Raw genomic sequence first — 23,322 nt, 5'->3', positions numbered from 1 at the left:
ACTGAACATTTTCTTTGAAAAAAAATTAATTATCAAAGCACCATCTCTTTTTACACTTTGATTAATGCTGCTTCAAATCTGGCATTTGTACACATGCAGAGCTGTCTAGGGCTTCTGTTAACTTATCTATTTACCCTCTTCATTTATTGAGTGCAATCTACAGCATATTTCAGACAATGAGCAGACCACAACAGTGACTCTTAATCTGGGTAGACCACAATATTATCTGATGGTTGGAAGGTATCCTGCACAGTACTTCATGCTTACTTGGTTTAACTTGCTTTATCATTTCAGATATGCACTGACACATTAATAAAAACGTATGATGTCCCAGGTATTTCATACATGACTGTTAAGACTGCAATATTTGTATTTATTTTATTGTATTATTAAGTTATACATTAAGTTATTAGTTTATTGATTTTCTTACATACCATGGGCTTGCCTCATCCTGGCCATATGCCTTGCATGGGTCTGTATACTGTGAGCCTTCTCTTCTGCAGCTGTGATAAAAGAAATAAACTATTATGCATACCAGGTTTGCACAGATTCAGCTTGTATATTTATAAATTATTGGAAAACATACTTACATATCTGTGGGGTGTGCCCATCCCTAGCATCTTGGATCCAGGTGTTCAAGGTTCCACTCTTCCTATGATAAAGTTCAACATAGTGGTGTCGGCACTGCTGACCAATGAGGGGGATACCAGTTGCACTGGTTAGGTCCCTGGCCAAACTATCCCAGGCCTCAGACTTACAATCTAAGTAGTGGTAGTCATCCTGCAACAGTCAGGGTTCATGGCGTTGTACCAGGAATCCAAAGAAAGCCCTGGACTCCTGCACAGCCCACTTTTGTGCCCTAAAGCGCATTCCCTCACAAGCACCAGCAGCCATACCCGCAGTCCAGGTCAAGCTCCAAAGAATGATGTGAAATTCTTACGTTGTGGCATTCATTGTATTTTTCAAAGGGAACTGACCTTTCATTTGTAACAGTGAATTATGTGTGAGTTGTTACCATTTATCATATATTATCTACTTCACTGGTAATTTTTTTTTTTCTTAACATGTTCTAGGTGGTCCACTAGCTGACTACTGTGCCACTATTGTGGTCTGGTGAGAAAAGGATCCTGGAGCTGTCACTTCCTCTTGATTATTACCCAAAATCCCAGACTGCATTCCCGTCCCTACAGCTGCTGTACTAGCCTTGCCTAACTTGAATACTGTGTTTGGTTAGGTGTAGAACGTTATGTTTTTCATTTGCATTCAGTAAGCTCATTCACTTTAATGGTACTTTAGCAATTCTGTGGACATCCACAACTTCTACATTACATTTTGAGCCAAACATAAATTGCTTTAGAATCAAATCCTGAATCCAAAGAAATTCTAGAGGACTGTATCCCAGAGACTATGCTGTCTGTGGAACAGGCTCCCCATCCATATGAAGCAGAGTTCCTCCCTAACTTAATTCAACTTCAGCTTGGACAATTGGATGTGGAACTGGAAATTCATCCCTGGTTTGGCACATATGTCTGTAATGGACACAGGCAACCTGTAAATTGTTCATCCCCCAGGCCCCTGCTTACACTTATCAAGGATATCAGAATTTGTCAGAGATTTGGGATGCATGGCTAGGCTTAAAAAGGCTATTGTGGTCGTTAGCCTAGTAAACACCTATGAACCTATGAACTTGACATCATCATATCACATGATACTTTGAACTTTTTATCAGTACTTAACGCTGAAAAGAAAACAGCATAGCTGTAATGAAGTTTATTTATTCATATGGATATGTATAAATCTGGCCACATCAAAAAGATAGACATCAAATATAAAATTTAAACTGACTACAGCCAGTTAGGACTCATCTGATTGAAGGCTGCTGGTACAGGGCTCAGTTTTGAGATTTTTTTATTGGTTAAATCATTTAATTCAGTTTGCTCATGGTTTTAACACAGCTCCACTGAGCTCCAACCAGCCACTCCTCTGCTGTATTCATCTGGCAATCTAAGGAATCTGTTGCATTCAGCTAACCATAAGTACAATTTTTATACTGTATTTTGTACGTTTAAACTGCATTTTGCTATATTGCTGATTTTTTTAAACTGTTCTTGCTGACTTGTTACCCTTTTTGTTTGCTGTAGCATAGACTAGATTCAGACCTGCTGAACTGGTTCTGTTATTTAAATTGAAAACTAACCCAGGGTATCTTTTGTTGAAGAGGGACCCCCTGCACCTTTGTGGCAGAAGAGTGCAGTTAGGACTCATCTGACTGAAGGTTGCTGGCACAAGGCTCAGTTTTGAGCTTTTTTGTTGGTTAAATTGTTTAATTTGGTTTGCTCACTGTTGCTACATAAGCCCCACATTTGCGTAGGTTTGCACTTGTTTTAACACAACTCCACAGAGTTAAGCAATGAGCCACTGCACTGCTGTATTCATCTGTTTACATGTAGCACACCTCCATGCACCATTGCACACTACTGCTCAGTGGGAGTAACCACTGGCAATTATAGATGCAAAAACTTTAGTAGATAAATTTTCCCTTAGTAGCTGCCTGTGTTCCAGCTGAGAAGTCCTTATATTGCACTTAGCTGCTCAGATAGCAACTCAGCCAAGCATTTGCTCCTTAAACAGTCCCAAAACCACCAAATCTACAGTAGCCTCATGCCATTTAGAGACCCCCTGCTAGTATAGACCCTTTATAGAGCACCCTGTTAGTATAGACCCCACTTAGAGCACCCAGTTATACCACACCTCTTCATTTTCTCTCCCCACTGTGAAAACAGGATTTAACCTAGTATTATGGATGGTCAGTTTCTCTCCATTTCTCCTACCAGCCTGATTGGCATGGGTATCCTGAGGTAGTGCAGCAACTGCATCATGTACACTGACAACTCTCTACTCCTAAATCACCCAAGTACAATTTGAGAGAGATGCCTCTACAGTAAGAATATGGAATCATTGCTGTCTTGCACACAGAACAATAGCAATGAACAGGTCATCAGCTCACATACTATGCCTCCTATACAAACCATGCATTTAACACATAAACCATCATACTCAGAGGTACTCACCCGAAACACCAAAAACACCAGAAACCTTCCAAACACAAATATGCTACACCTAATACAGCACCTACAGCACTCAATGCACATACAAACACAAACTCCAGTGTGTCACCAAATATGTCCCTAAGGCAAAGCACATCTAAACCAATTTTTTTAGTTATAGGTGACTCCATTGTGAGACACACAGATGTCCCACTCACCAGGCTGGACAAGGAGAAGATTACAGTCAGCTGTTTATCAGGTGCCAGGATCTGTCAGATCACACATGCACTCAAGCCTAACAACAAGTACCATTATGACTCCATCATAGTTCATGCTGGTGTGAATGACTTGAGACGTACCTGACTGGACAATATGAAGAGAGACATGGTTCAGCTCTACAAATAAGTGTCCCAGGGAGGTATTTCCTAGCTTTGAGCAGCATTCTACCCTCACATAGGATGATACCACAATATAAACTAAAAATGAATGACTTCAACAATATGCTTAGATTCTGAGGCATTCTAAGGGGATCCTGTTCCTGTCATCCTGGGAAGACATGGTTGATGGACCTTGCTGCTTTATCAGAGATGGTCTTCACCTGTCACATCTAGGCTTTTGGTTACTGGCTAAGACACTTGACTCCCCCATAGTGCCTTTTTAGGCAAGGTCTCAAGAACAAAATTTCCAATGTGAAAATATCACTCACAAATGAATGAAAGGTTATGCTGCTTTTATAAATTAAATCAGAAACTACACTCTCTGGAAGCACTACTCTCCTTGGAGGATGTTGACATCTGTGCAGTCATAGATACTTGGTTCAGGGCTGCAGAGATTACCCAAGCCTTGCAAAGTTACAATGCTTTCCTTACTTTCAGACTGCAAAATGGATGCGGGAGAACCAAACCAGGAGGAATATCTATCTTCATCAAAGGTAAATACACCTCTAGACTGATTAAATAGAAAAACTACAAGGAGTTACTCCAAGTTCAACTAACTGTGGGTAAGACCCCCCCTTCAAGTCAATAGTTAGCTATAGTAGCCCTTCAATGAACTAAAATACCCACAATGTTTATTTGGATCTATATGAGTCAATCAAATTACATACAAACACTCTAGTCATGGGTGATTTTAACTATCCCTCCATTGACTGAGAAACTTATATGAGAACTAACATGTACACACAAAGGTTTCTGGACTTTGTTAACACTAATGCCATGGAATAAATAGTATGCAACCCTATAAGGGGCTCAAATATTCTATACCTGGTCCTTACTGACATGGATACCCATTGCACCACCACAAGTATAGGATCCTCAATGGTTAAATCTGATCACAAATCAGTCACATTTGAAATAGCTATAACATTTGAACCCATCCTAGGTGAAATCAGGCTAAAACATTTCACCAAAGCTAATTATACCCTCATAAGGAACAGCATAAATAATTTCCAAGCTCTTTTTCTCCCAGATGGTATTCACAACTATACTAAGGTATACACAAATGCCCTGTATAAACACTTATGTAAATGTATTGACACAGATGCACTGATATGATCAAAACAAGATCCTCAAGAAAAAATAAGCCTCCCTGGTGGACATCTAGCACTGATATGTTATACAACAAGACAAAGAAGTTGCTATCTAAAAAAAAAAAAAAAAAAAAAAAAAAACACTGGAAGAACATGCTCCTCTGCTTGAACAGACAAATAAGACAACTTGTAAAATCCTCTAAAGGCAACTTTGAAAAAACATTAGTAACCATAACTAAGGATTACCATGAGGTATTCTTCAGCTATATCCGTAACCTAATAGGTAGGACCCAGACATGTGCTGAACTAGCTGTGGATGCTATCACACACACTGATTTAGTCAAAATAGCTAACCTATTAGATGACAAGTTTGGTTAAAATTTCACTACCTGTGTCCCAACAAACATTCCACAAAGCATTCCCACTACATCTCCCCCACATTGCATCTCCAAAGAGCAAGTCATTAATGCTTTCTCCAAGGCCAAAAACACAGCATCTATGGGACTGGATGGCATCCCAGGTTGCATTTTAAATGGTCTAAAACATGAGTTAGCAACTCCATTAGGTACTCTCTTCAACTACAGCCTGTGTACTGGTTTTATCCCTACTGAATGGAAAATAACAACTGTCATCCCCTTCATAAAGGGGGTACAGCAACAGACCCTGGGAACAACAGACTCATATGCTTAACCTGCCTTATCTCTAAGGCCATGGAATGAATCATCATGGACCTTAAAATTAAGGATATAGGTAATCTCCAACCCATTGATCCAACACAATTTTGACCTTAAAATTAAGGATATAGGTAATCTCCAACCCATTGATCCAACACAATTTTGTTTTGTCAAAGGCAGGTCATGTCTGGGGGTTTACAGAGTGGTCCTAGCAGCAAGGAACTCGAAAAAGCGACTACTTTCTGGATTTAAGTATCTTTGCTTTTTTTTCACTGAAAATAGCTTCTGCTGCTTACTTTAAACTAGCCTGAACTGTTTTTTTTACTGATTACTGCATTTATTTTAAACTTGGTTAAACAAGGTTAAACTTTTTCTGGCTCCGCCAAGTCTGCTCTTCAATTTTTCCCTTAGAACTGTTCTACTTGCAATCTAAACAGCCTATACTCTATCTGAAAAGCTCAGCACTTGCTCCTAAAGCATTTTGTATACAGGTAAAGCACTCTTAAACAAACGAAAAGTACTTCATTCACCTAAATTTTGTTGAGTACCCATTTCCCTATAGGTCCTTTCTGACTCAGTTACACAGCAATCTTTTTCACTATTTCTAGCATGTCGAAGGGTCAGTTGCTAGCATCCTCTCCTGTTCAGCTGGTGAATCTGGGAATCTTGAGGCAATGTTACAATTGCCTCATGTACACAGACAACCCTCTCCTCCTCCCAACAAATACAAATATATGCGAGAGATGCAACTATATAGCCAAACTGGAGGCTGAGCTCTCTCAATTCAGTACTGGCAAGACCAGTCAGGAGGAGAAGGTAACCACGCACACCACAAACCCAGTCTCACATAGAACTATCACAACTGCAAACCAAACACATAAACACACAAAAACATACTCGGAGGCGCTGATTAAAAATCTACCAAAACAACAGAGGCCTCCAAAGCAGACACCCAAGCAACCACCACCTCAAGACATAGCAAATGCAACACATAGTTCACAAAGTCAGTGTGCTAAACAGTCACAGCCCTTAAGGCCAAACAACATGCCAGACACACTTGTAATAGGTGACTCCATAGTCAGGCACATTGACGTCCCGCTCACCAGACTGAACAAGGAGAGGGTCACAGTAAGCTGCCTGTCAGTAGCTAGAATCCGCCACATAACACAAGCACTCAGGTCACTCCACAGCAAGTACAAATATGACTCAGTCATTGTACATGCAGGTGTAAACGACCTGAGACGTACCTCCCTGGACTACATGAAAAGAGACATAGAGGAGCTCTCTGATTATGTAGCCCAGGCCGGTATGACCCTGACCCTGAGCAGCATCTTACCCTCACCAAGAATGATGCCACAGTACAAAGACAAAATGATCAGTTTTAACAATTGGCTTAATTACTGGTGTCATTCTAAGGGGATCCAGTGTCTGTCTGCTTGGGATGACATGCTTGACAAGTCACGCTGCTTCGCAAGGGATGGTTTGCACCTGTCACCCTGGGCTTCCGGATATTGGCCAAGGCTCTTGCCACCCCTATAGTGCCTTTTTTAGGCAAGGCTCAAATGACAAACCTACCTCCCTAGAAAACACAAGTGGAAAAAAACTAAGAGTAATGCTGCTCAATGCCAGAAGTCTAAACCTCAAGATGCACGCCCTCGAAGCCCTTCTCAGTATGGATAACATCAATGTCTGTGCAGTGACTGAAACCTGGTTCAAGGCTCCTGAGAGCTCCCCAGCACTATCAGGTTTTACCTCATATCATGCTTTCCGGCCCCAAAACTTGGACAGAACCACAAAAGGAGGGGGAGTATCCATTTTCATCAAAGATACCCACACCTCCAGGTTAGTGGCAACGCACGAAGCATCAGAGACTATCCAGGTGCAACTAACCATAGGCAAAACTGCCTTACAGTTTGTAGCATGCTACAGACCACCCTCTCAAACTCAGGAACCCCACACAGCCTTCCTGAAGACACTGGAGACTATGAATGTCTCTCCAAATACCATCATTTTGGGAGACTTCAACTACCCAAACATAGACTGGGAACATTACTCAAGCCCCAGCACTCTAGCCCAAAGGTTCTTAGAATTCATAAACTCAAATGCAATGGAACAACTAGTCACCATTCCCACAAGAGGAGACAATATACTAGACCTGATCATCACAAACATGGGGACAAAATGCTCCACACCGGAAGTACATCCCTCCTTGGTAAGATCAGACCATAAATTAATCTCACTGGAAATCCACATCCCGCCCCCACCCCCTGCACAAAAGACCACAGTGAAGAACTTCTCAAAAGCAAACTTCACACTTCTTAAGACTGAAGTGGTATCTTTCAAGGCCCCTGGGCCAGTGGAAACCACAACCCACACTGCTGAATCCCTTGCTAATGCCTTCTATGGGCACCTTCAAGAATGCATGGATCATGCAATCCCAAATAAAACCAAGACCCATTCCCCCAAAGGCAGGCGACCGGTCTGGTGGACGCCAGCCATAAACAAACTTTACAACAGAAGGAGGAAGCTACTACATGACAGAGCAAAATCCCTAAAAGGAAAGGCATCTCTGATCAGTACTAGCAAAAAACTACGATCACTCATAAAATCATCCAAGGCCAACTTTGAGAGAAAAATCGCAAATGACACAAAAGACAATCACAAGGCCTTCTTTAGCTATGTTAGAAACCTGGGTGGAAACTCCCAGATATGCTCAGAGTTAGTCCAAAATGACACAAAATACACTGAACCCACTGACATTGCCAACATTCTGGCAGACAGGTTCAGTGCAAATTTCTCCTCCCCCTCCCACCCAAAAGGAGAAATAACTATCCCAGCAGAGTGTAGCCTCCCTAACATCTCAGATGCCCAGGTGAGAGCCACCCTCTCTAAAGCTAAAAACACAGCATCAATGGGACCGGATGGTGTCCCGGGCTGTGTGCTACATGAACTCCAAGAGGAATTAAACCCACACATAAGGCTGCTGTTTAATCTTAGCCTTACCACAGGATACGTACCCAGAGAGTGGCGTACGGCAACAGTGGTCCCACTTCACAAAGGCGGTGCTTCTACGGACCCTGGAAATTACCGCCCCATAAGCCTGACGAGCCTGGTCTGCAAAGCTATGGAGAGGATCATTATGGAACTCATAAACAAAGACATTGGGGACCTACAGACATTGGATCCTACCCAATTTGGCTTTGTCAAGGGCAGATCCTGCCTTCTGAACTTGGTCGACTTTTTTGAAACAGTCACTAAGGCCATTGATGAAGGTAAGGCAGTTCACACAGCCTACCTTGACCTTGCAAAAGCCTTTGACACAATACCCCACTCGGGCATCATACACAAACTCACCAGCTTAAATGTAAACCCATATGTCACAAGATGGGTTGCAAACTGGCTCAAGGACAGAACCCACAGGGTCAGAGTTGCTGGAGCTATGTCAGACTCTAAACCAGTCACAAGCGGTGTCCCACAGGGCTCAGTCCTGGGACTCTTCTTGTTCGGCATTTATTTTTCCGAGGTACAGGCAAACATAGGAGGATTGTGGCTAACAAAGTTCGCAGATGACTGCAAACTGGGCGCCATAATTGATACTCCAGCGGACACAAACATCCTTCAGAGAGGCCTCATAGAAATGGATAATTGGTGCCAGAGCCATGGCCTTAAGCTAAACGCCAAAAAATGTATAGTCATACCCTTTGGGAAAAACAAGGTACCGACAAATTACCACATAGGCGGTAATCCATTAAGTACGGAAGAGGTAATCAGGGACCTAGGGACCCAGGTTGACAGTAACCTCTCATTTGACACTCACATTGCCAAAGTGGTTAGGAAGACCTTCTATATTGCCCACCTTATCATGAAGGGTTTCACATCTAGATCAAGAGATGTCATTGTGCCCTGTACTCTTCTCTTATCAGGCCAATGATTGAGTACAATGCCCCATTTGGGATGTATCTCACCCAACACCTGCAGCAGTTGGAAAGACCCCAAAAGTTCCTCACCAAGAGGATAAAGGGTCTTAAACATATGTCATATGCTGCCCGACTGAAAAAACTCCAGCTCTATTCAGTCGCATACCGCCTACTCAGAGGTGATCTGTGCCTGACGTACAAGGCCATGTCCAATCCTGAATTAATGGACATGCTCCACCTCAAAAAATCCAAATCCATCAGAGCCACGAGAACAAGTGACTTAAACCTCAACACAGAAATAAATAGAACGTGCTGGAGGGACAGATTCATAACCCAGAGGCTCCCTACACTCTGGAACAGAATCCCAGTCCATGTTAGTCAGAGCCCCTCACTGACTCTGTTCAAGAGAAATCTCGACGAGTGGATGGGAGATCGTAGGTTTACCCCGGGGGTCATCTCTTTGTCACTACTAGACAGAGGCATAGTAAACTAAACCCTAAAAGGGCGTAGTATTCTCATCCTAAGGGGTGGTGTAAGCCACATACACTCTGGCTAGGCTTATAAATGCCCTAGGGCAGATAGCCTAGTACTAACCTATGAACCTATGAACCTATGGACTTCTTTTAAAATGTCACCAAAGCCATAGATGAAGGCAAATCTGTGCATGCAGCCTGCCTTGACTTAGCCAAGGACATTACATAATCTCACATTTGGGTATCATTGATAAATTCTCCCAATTGAATATCAACCCTTATGTCATCAGGTGGGCTGCTAATTGTCTCACTGACAGATCACACCCAGTCAAAGCTGATGACTTTACCTCAACCAAATGACCTGTCACCAGTGGGGTTCCACAAGGATCATTGTTGAGCCAACAAGTAAAAGATAAAGCAGCTCCAGGGAAATAGAGCAAGGTGCAGAGAAAATGAAGTAAAATAGAATAAAAACTGCACCAAAAGCTCACACACCAAAGATTTTATTTAAACAAAAAAGTAAGCGCTTTTGCAACTAACCAAGTTGCTTCATCAGACAGCTAGTAAAATACTATAAAACATTTAAATAAATAAAAGACATGTCAGGTGATCAGCACTGCTAAGTTCATTGGTTATAGTTAATTAAAAAATTGTCATGATTAGTTAAATTAAAAACACGAGTACTGTGCATTGTATAGACTTACTAAGCTCTTATAAAAGTGGAGAAAGCATTTCACATAACAATAACACTGCACATAATAAGCTAACCATTTCTGTATATATCACACTAAAAATTAAAGCTTCCAAGGACAGGTTTCTAGAATTTATGTGGCAATGGAATGCTTTGAGAAAATGTTTAAGGGAAGCAATGCCATTCAAACCTGGGGGGTTTTCAGCATTAAGCTTCAGTATCCATTCTTGCTCAATGCTTTCTGTGTAATTATCAATGTTGCCCCCTCTGATGTCAGGGTGTATTACTTGTATCACAAAAAATGTAAAACTATGTGTAGGATCTTTACAGCTTACATGGTTAGCTAATGCACTGTTGTCTATCTTATTTTTAATGTCCCTACTATGTTCAAGCACTCTATCTTTGAACATTCTATTTGTTTTTTCTACATAAAATGAATGGCAGGACACAAAGAAAGAGAAGTATACCACATTAGAAGTTCTGCAGTTGGCAAAGCATTTGCTGTTAATGTTAAAGCCTAAAGATGGATGGGTATAACTGGTACTAACATGAATGTGTTGGCAGGCTATGCAATGCTTGCAAGTAAATGTGCCAAAGTGATCATTTTTACCAGTATGCTGTGATCTCGTTTAATTGCACAGATGCTGTTTCAGTGAGATGTTATTCCTAAACGTAAAAAAGGGGGATTTTCCAATTTTGTCTGTCAACCCAGGTGTTTCTTCTAAAATACTCCAATGTTTTTTAATGATGTTGGTATATTCATTAATATCACTGGAATATTGCATAATAACCCTAAAACCATTGGTGTTGCACTCCAGTCTCTGCCCTGAATCCAAAGATTGACTTCAATGAGATATGGTTTGCATCTGCCACTGCGTTGCCTACAGGCTTCAGTAATGGCACTGTCAATGTCTTGTGCACTATATCCTCCATCTAAAAATTCTTGTTTAGCTACTTCCAGAGCTAGCTGTGCTGCTCGGTTGTCGCTGTGTAGTCTCAAAATCCTATAAACTTGTCCTTTGACAATGTTCTTAGAAATGTGTCTAGGATGCATGCTGGACCTGTGCAACAGAGCATTTTTCCTTGTGGGCTTTCTGTAAATGCTACTATTCAATTTCTGTTGTTCTGATTTTTTAACTAATACATCTAAAAATGTAATTTCACTGTATGAACATTGATAAGTAAATTTCAAAAACCTAGTAGTAGTGTGAATGTACTTGACACATCCATCCAATTCTTGATTGTTTCCCTTCCACAGAAGGAAAACGTCGTCCACAAATCGGACATACCAGAGAATGTGTTCAAAAAAAGGGTTTATCTCTGTCAGGAGATGAGAATGTTCCCAGCAAACTAAAGCTAGGTTGGCGTAGCTATTGGCACAAGCTGTGCCCATAGCCACACCAACCTTCCGAAGGAAGAACTCATTATTAAACACAAAAACATTGTTCTCTAAGATAATATCTAATAGGGCACATATAAGTTCAATCTTATTATTATCAAAAGAATGATTGATATTGAGAAACTCTCTAATCATCTCAACTCCACAATCATTGGGTATAGATGTAAATAATGCTTCGATGTCCATAGTAACCAACATATACTCACAATTAATAGTCTCTAATCTATTATGTAGTCTTTCAAGAAAGCTTTTGGTGTCCCTGCGAATGGTGTAGCAGTCTTTAAGTAATGTATGTAAATTGCCTTCTACATAAATGGATAGTGCTTCTGTACACCATCCAGCACCTGAGACAATAGGTCTCATTGGTGGTATGGTGGCATGTTTATGTATCTTCGGAAGGCCAAAAACTTTGGGAATAATGGGATTCTGAGTATTAAAAAATGTAAATAAATCCTCATCTATCATACCTGTCATAAGTAAATCAAAAATTAAAAAAGAAACCTTGTCAATAATACCTTTAACAGTTGCAAAAAAAATACATTGATATGTATCAGATGCACTCAGTAAATCGTTCATTTGTTGTAAATACAACTCAGTATCAAGCAACATGCAACACAATTCCACCACCTTTATCGGCCTGCTTGATTTCAATGGAATTCATATTAATTAGTTCATGTAAGGCCTTATTTTCATTGCTTGATAAATTATAAAATTGAGTATTAGTACCTTTAGAAAAAAAAAAGATCTAAAATCTCATTCACAAACATTAATAAAAGTTTGTATTGCAGGGTGCGAAGTAGGAATGAAAGTACTTGGTTTTTGATAACGCTTGTGTACTTCAGCATTGCTTACCCCAGAAGCAAAAACATTTTCAGAGACAAGTTCCTTCCCAATAACGTCAAGTCTTTTAACATAGTAACTGGGTTGGCTCATTTAGCTGGAACAAAGTACAGTCCTTTATTCAAGAGCACAATGTGTTCACTAGTGAGCCTAAGAGAAGAAATGTTAAAAATCAGATTGTAGCTTACATTCGTTTCCGCTTGGTATGATTCGAATTCCATTCCATGCTCCCTTGTCTCTATCGATTGTCTTGATTGTTTAGGCTTCTCGATCGTGCCCTGATGGGTAATGGTTTCATCAAAGTAATTTGTGTATCTTCGGGAGTCCCTAAAAAAGTGCCATGTAGATTCCTTTGTGTTGTCGAAGGGCCAGCAGTAGGTTCCTGTATCGTAGCTCTGTGGCAGTTATTGGGAGTTGCTGCTTCTGTTTGCAGATTCTCTCTAACGTTTGCTGTTTCAGCCACTGCTTCGGCTAAGTCTGAGGGTGGGGGAGGAGGTGATGCTTGTGCTGTAGACATAGTACGAATGGTTGTTGCTCTAGTCTGACCTCCCATAGAGTCAGGCTGAATGGAGGTTATGCCTTCATTAACTGTGGCAAAGGGCCTGTTAATTTCTCTTGGCCAGGAAAAAACATGATTGTTATCAAAATCTCTTTTATCCCTCTGTAACTTCTTGAGTTTTAGTGCCTGTAGTTTCTTATCATACACAGTAATATTTTCTTGTAAACAATCTAATTTGTCTAAAATAACATCAATAGAAAAACGTGTAGAGATACCACTTTCAGCAGCAATAATTTGTTCTTTCAGTTCATTTTCTATTGGCAGAAAAAAAAACAATTAATAAACGCATATACTGCATACCGAAATAAAGGTTGAATTCTTGCCATCTTCTCAGTAGATCAGGGTATATCTCTCCATAGGTAGGCATATTCAAAATATGTAGTCCTCTGGGAATAATCTTATGTTCCAACGAGGCTTGCAAATGTAGCCATTGCCATTGCAGCCTCTTAAACTTGTAAATTTTCTTTTCCAGATCCCTGCAATGTTGTAGAAATTCAGGTACCTGATAGTTGATATTAGTTTCTTAGTTTAAGAGGCTGCAAGTACTTTCATTCCTACTTCGCACCCTGCAATACAAACTTTTATTAATGTTTGTGAATGAGATTTTAGATCTCTTTTTTCTAAAGGTACTAATACTCAATTTTATAATTTATCAAGTAATGAAAATAAGGCCTTACATGAACTAATTAATATGAATTCCATTGAAATCAAGCAGGCCGATAAAGGTGGTGGAATTGTGTTGCATGTTGCTTGATACTGAGTTGTATTTACAACAAATGAATGATTTACTGAGTGCATCTGATACATATCAATGTATTTTTTTTGCAACTGTTAAAGGTATTATTGACAAGGTTTCTTTTTTAATTTTTGATTTACTTAACAGGTATGATAGATGAGGATTTATTTAAATTTTTTAATACTCAGAATCCCATTATTCCCAAAGTTTATGGCCTTCCGAAGATACATAAACATGCCACCATACCACCAATGAGACCTATTGTCTCAGGTGCTGGATGGTGTACAGAAGCACTATCTATTTATGTAGAAGGCAATTTACATACATTACTTAAAGACTGCTACACCATTCTCAGGGACACCAAAAGCTTTCTTGAAAGACTACATAATAGATTAGAGACTATTAATTGTGAGTATATGTTGGTTACTATGGATATCGAAGCATTATTTACATCTATACCCAATGATTGTGGAGTTGAGATGATTAGAGAGTTTCTCAATATCAATCATTCTTTTGATAATAATAAGATTGAACTTATATGTGCACTATTAGATATTATCTTAGAGAACAATGTTTTTGTGTTTAATAATGAGTTCTTCCTTCGGAAGGTTGGTGTGGCTATGGGCACAGCTTGTGCCAATAGCTACGCCAACCTAGCTTTAGTTTGCTGGGAACATTCTCATCTCCTGACAGAGATAAATCCTTTTTTTGAACACATTCTCTGGTATGTTCGATTTTTGAATGATGTTTTCCTTCTGTGGAAGAGAAACAATCAAGAATTGGATGGATGTGTCAAATACATTCACACTACTACTAGGTTTTTGAAATTTACTTATCAATGTTCATACAGTGAAATTAATGTTTTAGATGTAGTAGTTAAAAAATCAAAACAACAGAAATTGAATAGTAGCATTTACAGAAAGCCCATAAGGAAAAATGCTCTGTTGCACAGGTCCAGCATGCATCCTAGACACATTTTTAGGAACGTTGTCAAAGGACAAGTTTATAGGATTTTGAGACTACACAGCGACAACTGAGCAGCACAGCTAGCTCTGGAAGTAGCTAAACAAGAATTTTTAGATAGAGGATATAGTGCACAAGACATTGACAGTGCCATTACTGAAGCCTGGAGGCAATGCAGTGGCAGATGCAAACCATATCTCAGTGAAGGTCAATCTTTGTATTCAGGGCAGAGACTGGAGTGCAACACCAATGGTTTTAGGGTTATTATGCGATATTCCAGTGATATTAATGAATATACCAACATCATTAAAAACATTGGAGTATTTAAGAAGAAACACCTGGGTTGACAACCAAAATTGGAAAATCCCCCTCTTTTACGTTTAGGAATAACATCTCACTGAAACAGCATCTGTGCAATAAAAAGTGATCACAGCATACTGGTAAAAATGATTGCTTTGGCACATTTTCTTGCAAGCATTGCATAGCCTGCCAACACATTCATGTTAGTACCAGTTATACCCATCCATCTTTAGGCTTTAACATTAAGAGCAAATGTTTTGCCAACTGCAGAACTTCTAATGCAGTATACTTCTCTTTCTGTGTGTCCTGCCATTCATTTTATGTAGGAAAAACAAATAGAATGTTCAAAGATAGAGTGCTTGAACATATTAGGGACATTAAAAATAAGAAAGACAGCAGTGCATTAGCTAACCATGTAAGCTGTGAAGATCCTACACATATTTTTAAATTTTTTGTGATACAAGTAATACATCCTGACATCAGAGGGGGCGACATTGACAATTACACAGAAAGCATTAAGCAAGAATGGATACTGAAGCTTAATGCTGAAAACCCCCCAGGTTTGAATGACATTGCTTCCCTTAAACCTTTTCTCAAAGCACGTCCATTGCCACATAAATTCTAGAAACCTGTCCTTGGAAGCTTTAATTTTTAGTATGATATATACAGAAATGGTTAGTTTGTTGTTTTGTGCAGTGTTATTATGTGAAATGCTTTCTCCACTTTTATAAGAGCTTAGTAAGGCTATACAATGCACAGCACTCGTGTTTTTATTTAACTAATCATGGCAATTTTTTAATTAACTATAACAAATGACCTTAGCAGTGCTGATCACCTGACATGTATTTTATTTATTTAAATGTTTTATAGTATTTAGCGTTGTCGCCTCACAGTAAGACGCTGACCGGTTCGACTCTCAGCTAGAGCGTCTTCTGCATGGAGACATGCGTGAATGGGCATACCTTCGTTGAAGATTGTCCATCAGAGCTGGCAACTCGGCATGTAAAAATCAACTGCCAATCATTAGCGGACTGGAGTTCCGCTGTGGCGATCCCAAATCGAGAAAAGCTGAAAGAGTATTTTACTAGCTGTCTGATGAAGCAACTTGGTTAGTTGCAAAAGCGCTTACTTTTTTGTTTAAATAAAATCTTTGGTGTGTGAGCTTTTGGTGCAGTTTTTATCATTGTTGAGCCCCCTATTGTTTGGAATACACTTCTCGGAAGTTCAGGCCAAAACAGGGGGGCTGTGGCTGACTAAGTTTGCTGACAGTTGCAAATTAGGTGCAATCATTGAATCTCCAGATGATGTCAATATACTTCAAGAGGGACTTACACAAACCAGTGATTGGTGGCAAAGCAATGGACTCAAACTCAATGCAAAAAAATGGTTTATCATCCCCTTTGGCATAAACGATATCCCTGCAGACTATCATGTAAATAATAATACCCTAAATAACAACTCAATAGTGAGAGACTTGGGAAAGCAAGTTGACTGCAGCCTAAACTTTGACCATCGTGTTTCTACTGTGGTATGGAAGGCAGTCTATGTTGCATACCTCATTAGCAAAGGCATTGGCTTAAGAACAAAGAGGTAATAACACCCCTGTACTTGACCATCATCAGGCCAATACTGAGTGCAATGCTCTCTTTGATATGTACCTTACCAGGCACCAGCAGCAACCTGAAAGACCTCAGAGATTTCTAAGCAAAAAAAATTCAGGGTCTCCCACACATATCATACATTGACAGACTGATGTTACTGTCACTGTACTCAGTAGTGTACAGCCTACTTAGGGGAGACTTGTGCTTGGCCTACAGAGAAATCTCAGTTCCAAACCTAATGGAAGTGCTGTACATCCGCAAGAAGGGAGAAAGATCACCCACTCCAGGGAACTTAACCTGCATGCAACATAAATAGGACCTGCTCGAGATACAGATAGGTATCTCAGAGGTTGCCACTGTACTGGAATAGTCTACCAGTTCCCCTCAAAGTCCCTCTATAACCCTGTTTAAGCGTAGTCTGGATGACTGGATGAGAAACCGTAAATTCCTGCTGGGGATTTCACCTATGACCCTCTTAGATATGGGCCATTGTTGCTAACTAAGATATCAAGTTTACAAAAGATCCTTTGTATTGGTTTCTCTAATATTATATCGGGCAGACATGGCTAGGCTTATAAAGATCTTTTAGTCAATAACCCTGTAACTACCTATGAACCTATAATACTGGCATAGCTTTGTAACATTTATCTCTTGCATTTAAAACACATCAGTTTATCATTTTTATGATAAATAATATTTTGGATTTTACATCCCAAAATATTTACCTCTGTAGTATGTTGCCAAATGACTATAATAATGTACAAAACATTTGTCATTTATTGCAGAATACATAGATTTTATATGGAAATTTAATTTTTCTGAGATAATGTGTAATATGACACTGTTTGTGTTATCTTACTGTTCTACAACCAATATAAAGTGATGCATAAGCCCAACATTTATGTTTAATTTAATTCAAAGCAGAGATAAATGCCATTGCATGTGTGTTTTATCTGCCAGGCAGCTGTGTACCTCCCTATAAATAATACAAAAAAAATAACATACATGCATACATATACATTCATATTTGGTTTTGATTGCAGCTTAATTCCACTGCTGATTCTTATAGAAGGTAAAAATCAATTGCAAAAGTAATTATATATTTTTAATAAAGAAACTAATGAATGTTGTTCATGTATTAAAGTAATGTCTGCTGCCAAGGGGACTATTAGTATTCTAAGATAACAATGCAAAATTGAGCTGCAGGCAAAGGAAGAAATATTGGCATTTTCTAAATGCCTGCTCAGCATTCTTTGCACTTTTAGGAATGTAATGTTTAGTTAAAATGCCACATACTGATTCTTCACTTTCCTTCTAATTCATTAATGATGCATGTGGTTATCTGACTGATGTCTTTCTTTTGGTAATTAACTTACACATCAGTATGTATCTGCATCCAATGTTATGACATACCAAATACCTCTTTTGTTTCTGTGCCACATTCTTTAAACATTATACATCTTCTGACGCATGGTAGTGAGCAATGATACAAGAGTCGGTTATTTTTTTTACCACATAATTAGCAGACAAGACACATTAGTGGTATTCATTATTCACAGGGAAAGGAAATATGAGGTGGTCAAGCAGTGTAAACAAACATGCTTTGATGCACTAATACTGATGTACGTCAGCTCTTTTTCTAGTTTGGAAGCAGCAGTCTATGGGTAAAACATGAAGTGCCTTCAGAATAATTCAAAACGGAGATATTCTAAAACAAAACACATTCAAGTTTGAGACAGCTAATCGTGTTCTTCTCTATGAAAAAAACATACTACAGCCCCACAAAGGATAGTGGGAGATGTTGGACTGGTGACATTTTAACTTTTTTTTTTTTTTGGTAATTCTCACATACCTGATTACAAGGTAGAAAAGTTTGTCTCAGCAAATTATTTATTTATTTATTTAATATTTGTTTACCAGGGATGTCCAACTGGGCTGAAAAGTCTATTTTCAGTGGAGGACCAGGGAGAAAAGCTCCAAATACTAATAATACGTTAGAAATACTATATTAAAATAACAATTTACATAGATACATCAAAACAGAAATTTACATAATTCATATTTAAATTAATTAAAAGTATGACTTAAGCCATTATAATTTCTCTGCTAGTACCAATTATTAAAATTTTAGGCTATGGATGACGTTGCATTTGAAACGTTGTCTCCTCATGAACTTTAGGAGAAACTTAGAATAGCTGCCTTCCTGCTAGTTACTGCACATTTCCTATAACTGTGTACAAGGATACAATATCTTAAGACATAAACTATAAACATGTCTTACTATGTTCTTCTTCTGATTAGGGAAGAAATATTTCTAGTTCTTTGTGTTCATGTGTCACCTGGATAGCATGTACTTTTAATATGTAATTGAAGTCCTCTGCTACTTCAGAGGGCATTCACACAAAGAGCTAGTGCAGAACATTACCTGCTTGATACTCTTTTGCTGACTGTATCTTTGCAATGATTTAATGATGACTGCATGAATGTGTCTAAACTGCAACACCCCTGTACAGTACATAAAGTACAAATATATGTGCATGTGTGGTGCATTTGTTGTATGTATAGCAGCATTGAAATTCATTCCATACAATACTGTTTTCTTCAGAATAAATGTCAGATATAAAAGACAAAATTAAATAAAAAGGTAAAGCAGTCATGGATGTAACATTTTTTCAAGCACTCCTCAAAAGTTAATTTCTCTGTCCAATTCACAATAAGAAATAGTTGAATGTCTTCTTAGATTTTCAAAGACTAAGGGTGCTGGCATATCAAAACTTATTTTGGACAAGCATTTTTATTAATAAATTATCACAAAGTAAAAGAAATGTTCATGGAAAACATATTCATTGTTGACAGAAATACTATATTTAGTTTTGAAGACTATGATCTACCTCATAGTAGACTCTAGGGGGAATTCAGTAAAGGTTATATGAATTTTTTCTGTGTACGCATCGCGAAGCGAACAGTTTTAGATTCAAATAAAGCCCACTTAGCAGTGCGCAAGCACGTGCAAATAGGGAAACTTCCATGCAATGCAAATTTTGGCTTACACAGGTGAATTTCATGCAAATTAGCCAGGTGGAGTGATCCAACAAGTCGTAAGACATCTGTGTAGACTCCATGTCCATGTTAGTAGTGTACACAGAAATTTTCCACTTACAGGAGTCCACACAGAGAGAAGGGGATGTAAAAGTCCATGAATATGGACATAACTCCCCTGAAAAGGATAGATCAAATACATTTGCGTCTTTTGGCTTTTCCCAGTTAGGGGTCACCACAGCAGAACTCCGGTCTGCTAATGATTGGCAGTAGAGTTTTACGTGCTGGCTTGCCGGGCCTAACGTGCAACCTTCAATGAAGGAATGCCCGTTCACGCATGTCGCCACACAGAAGATGCTCTAACTGAGAATCGAACGGGCAATGTCTAACTGTGAGGTGACAACGCTACCGCAGCACGACCGCCGCAGATCGATAAAATACATAAATGTGCAAAACATAAATTGTGGATGTCTGAAAAATGCAGGGAATATGTGAAATTAATAATATGTTTTTTATTAATTTCTGCATGTGTGTGCTGTATGCAGCAGTGCACAAACATGCCTAACAGAAAAAAAAATTGTAAAATAACACATCTGAAGTAGGATATTCATTTGTCTGCAACCTGTGGGTTATGGATCCGATATCGGATCCGAACCGGCATGGTTTTCCAGCTATGGATCCAAGCTCTCAGCTCCTCCCCTCACCCATAATGCCCTGCTCTACCCTCATGACCTCAGATCTCGTTTGCCGCGCTGGTGACTGGATTGGTATCTATAGCTCTCAGCTAAGTGCTAGTTTTATATCTGTTAATTCAGAATTTTTGAAGTTTTTTGTGCATATTTGTGTGAAAGTTTAGGTATCCCTCTTTGATAGTTTAATTTAGAGTTAAATTAAGTATTTTTTTTCCTCCCCTCGCTGTTGGCGTAGTGTGCGTGTGTTGGGCCTGTGTGTCTGTATTTGTTTTAGTTACTTTTAATTAGTAGCTGTATAGATTGGGATGGCTGAACAGCCCAAATCTGTATTCTCTAAATGCTCCGAGTGTGGCCATAAGCTCTCCCCGGCTGATGGCCACACTCGGTGTGTTAGGTGCCTGGGGGTTGAACCCCTCACATCTGGATGCTCCATTTGTGCAGGGTTCAACCCCAGGGCAATGAAGGAGCGGAGGTCCAAGCTTGTCTTGGCGGGCCTTTTACCGCCGGACTCGGCTCCGACCTCCGCTCCTTCGGGAGTAACCGTGGTTTCGGTTCTTCCCTCCGTGGCACCCCCTCCTGCTCCTGGGACTCAACCTCCCGTTTCTGGAGAGGAGAGGGATGCTAGGAAAAAGGACCGGAGGGAGAAGCACCACAAGCGGCGGGCCGAGACCTCTGTTTCGGCCCCGCCAGCCAAGCGGGCTTCTCCCCCGGCTCCGTTGTCGGCTCGGTCTCCTCCTTCTCGGCTCCGGTCCCCAGTGTGCTTTTCACCGGGTCCTGAGGAGGAGGAGACCCGATCTCCGTCGAGGCTATCGAGGAGGCACTCCAGGCCTACCTCGGTAGCCTCGTCGAGATCCACATATAGCCTTTCAGATGCTGATCTGGACCGGATGATGAGAAGATTCATCCAGGCCCAGATGCAGATGGGAGTGCTCTTGCCTCCCCCCCCTCTGGGGGGGAGCTCAACACCCTTTTTTAAACCTATTGCTCCTTCTCCGCCCCGCTATCCGGGTTCCGAGCAGCTGGAGCCGAGCAGCTTCGGAGCCGGGGGTGGGTTGGCGCCGATAGTACTTGGTACTTCGGATCCGACCCTGCCCTCGAGTGCATCGGATCCGACCTCTCGGAGCCTGGATCCGAGCCTCGGATCCGGGGGGATCAGTGCTCCTTCGGCGCCGTCTGTGTCGGAGCGCACTGTCCCTTCGGATCCGAGCGCTTCGGTGCCGGCTCCGATCCACTCTTCGGATCCGAGGGGGAGCCGATTGTCGGATCCTTTGGTCGAGGTCGGCTCCCCTTCGGCATTTGATGTAGTGGAGAGGGCCCTGTTGAGGGTCTCCGGACCCCCGGCACTTGTTCCGGCTCCGTCCCGCGCTCCCTCTGAACTGGGCCAGGCTTCCACCATCCGGCCCCTGGGACAGCTCGCTTCTGTGCCCCAAGTTGCTCCTATGGAACAAATTGCTGCTTGTGAGGACTCCTCTGACAGCCCCCCAGAGGATGTCCCTCGCAAGCATACGTGCAAAAGGAGGCACATTGACTCCCCCGAGTCTCTCACAGAAGACACGGACTTGGAGGAAGGGGAAGGCTCCCCACGGTCACCCCCCGAGGATGTCTCATTTGGAGACATCATGGAAATGCTCCGTATAAGGGGGGGGTGGTCTGCCGCCAAGTCTTCCTCGGACGAGTCCGTGTTCTTGGAGGCATTTGAAGCGGGCCCATCTACCTCTTGGGTGTCCCCTCCTGCCGACCCCCTGGTGGACCTTATTACCACCAGGGCGTGGAAGGAACCGGACACCGTGGAGCCAATTCCTAAGAGGCCAGATAGGATCCTTAGCCCACCGTCCGACCGTGCCCATTGGAGTAAGGGGCCTCCGGTAGATGCCATGTTGACGGCGGCCACCAAGAGGGAACTGGCTCAGGAGAGTTCCTCAGTCCACCCCCCGAGCAAGGAGTCTCGGATGATGGACCGCTTGGGGAAGCGGATGTTTAGTTCAGCGACCTTCTCGGTAAGGGCGCTGAACTACTTGGCACATGTCATTAGGATGCAGCGAGATCTTATTAAAGAATACGCTGCATCTCCCCCAGAGTCCATTTCGGAGGAGGACAGGGTTCTGCACTCCACCCGTATGGCCACTCTTAGGTCAGTTACTAATACCTCTATGCGGCTACTCTCTCACGCAACGGAAGGCGCCGCTAGAGCTGCGGGGACAGGACTAGTCACTAGACGTCAGGCCTGGCTCCGTCACTGCGATTTTTCTGAGCCCTTCAAAGCGTCATTTGCGAACGCCCCCTTTGATGGTTCTGCTCTTTTTGGCAAAACCGTTCGCGAGACGTTGACCCAGAGCGAGAAGGACGGGAAGACGCTGTCTGCCGTCGGAATCCGCTTCTCTGCACCCCAGAGGCCCTACTCTAGGAACCAAAAGGGTCAGAAGAAGATGTGGTTCCGGAAGTCGCAGCAGTCCCAGCCTGCTCCGGACAACCAGTCCTTCCGTGGCAGAGGAGGACAGGGAGGACGCCGCCCTAGAGGCAGAGGGGCTCCCAGAAACTTCGGGTCCAGGGAACCTTTCTCTGAATGGCCCGCGCAGCAACCCTGAGGGGTTGCCCGACTGCTCCACTCTGGAGGCAGTCGGGGGACGTTTTTCGGGGCACCTAGCGGCATGGGAGTCCATAACATCGGACCGCTGGGTTCTCCAAATCATATCCAGAGGATATCGCATCCCTTTCCTTCACCTTCCAAAGTTGAAGTCCCTCCCAGACGTCCCACCCGGTCAACGGGAGGCCGCTTTGGCAGAAATTGGCCATCTGCTAAAGAAAAGAGCCATCCAGCCCGTTCCCCCAGACCAGATCGGATCAGGGTTCTACTCCAGATTCT

Source organism: Protopterus annectens, chromosome 7.part0 (assembly GCF_019279795.1).
Source record: "Protopterus annectens isolate FY-2018-M chromosome 7.part0, PAN1.0, whole genome shotgun sequence".
NCBI classification, from domain to species: domain Eukaryota; kingdom Metazoa; phylum Chordata; order Ceratodontiformes; family Protopteridae; genus Protopterus; species Protopterus annectens.
This window is presented reverse-complemented; position numbering follows the sequence as displayed.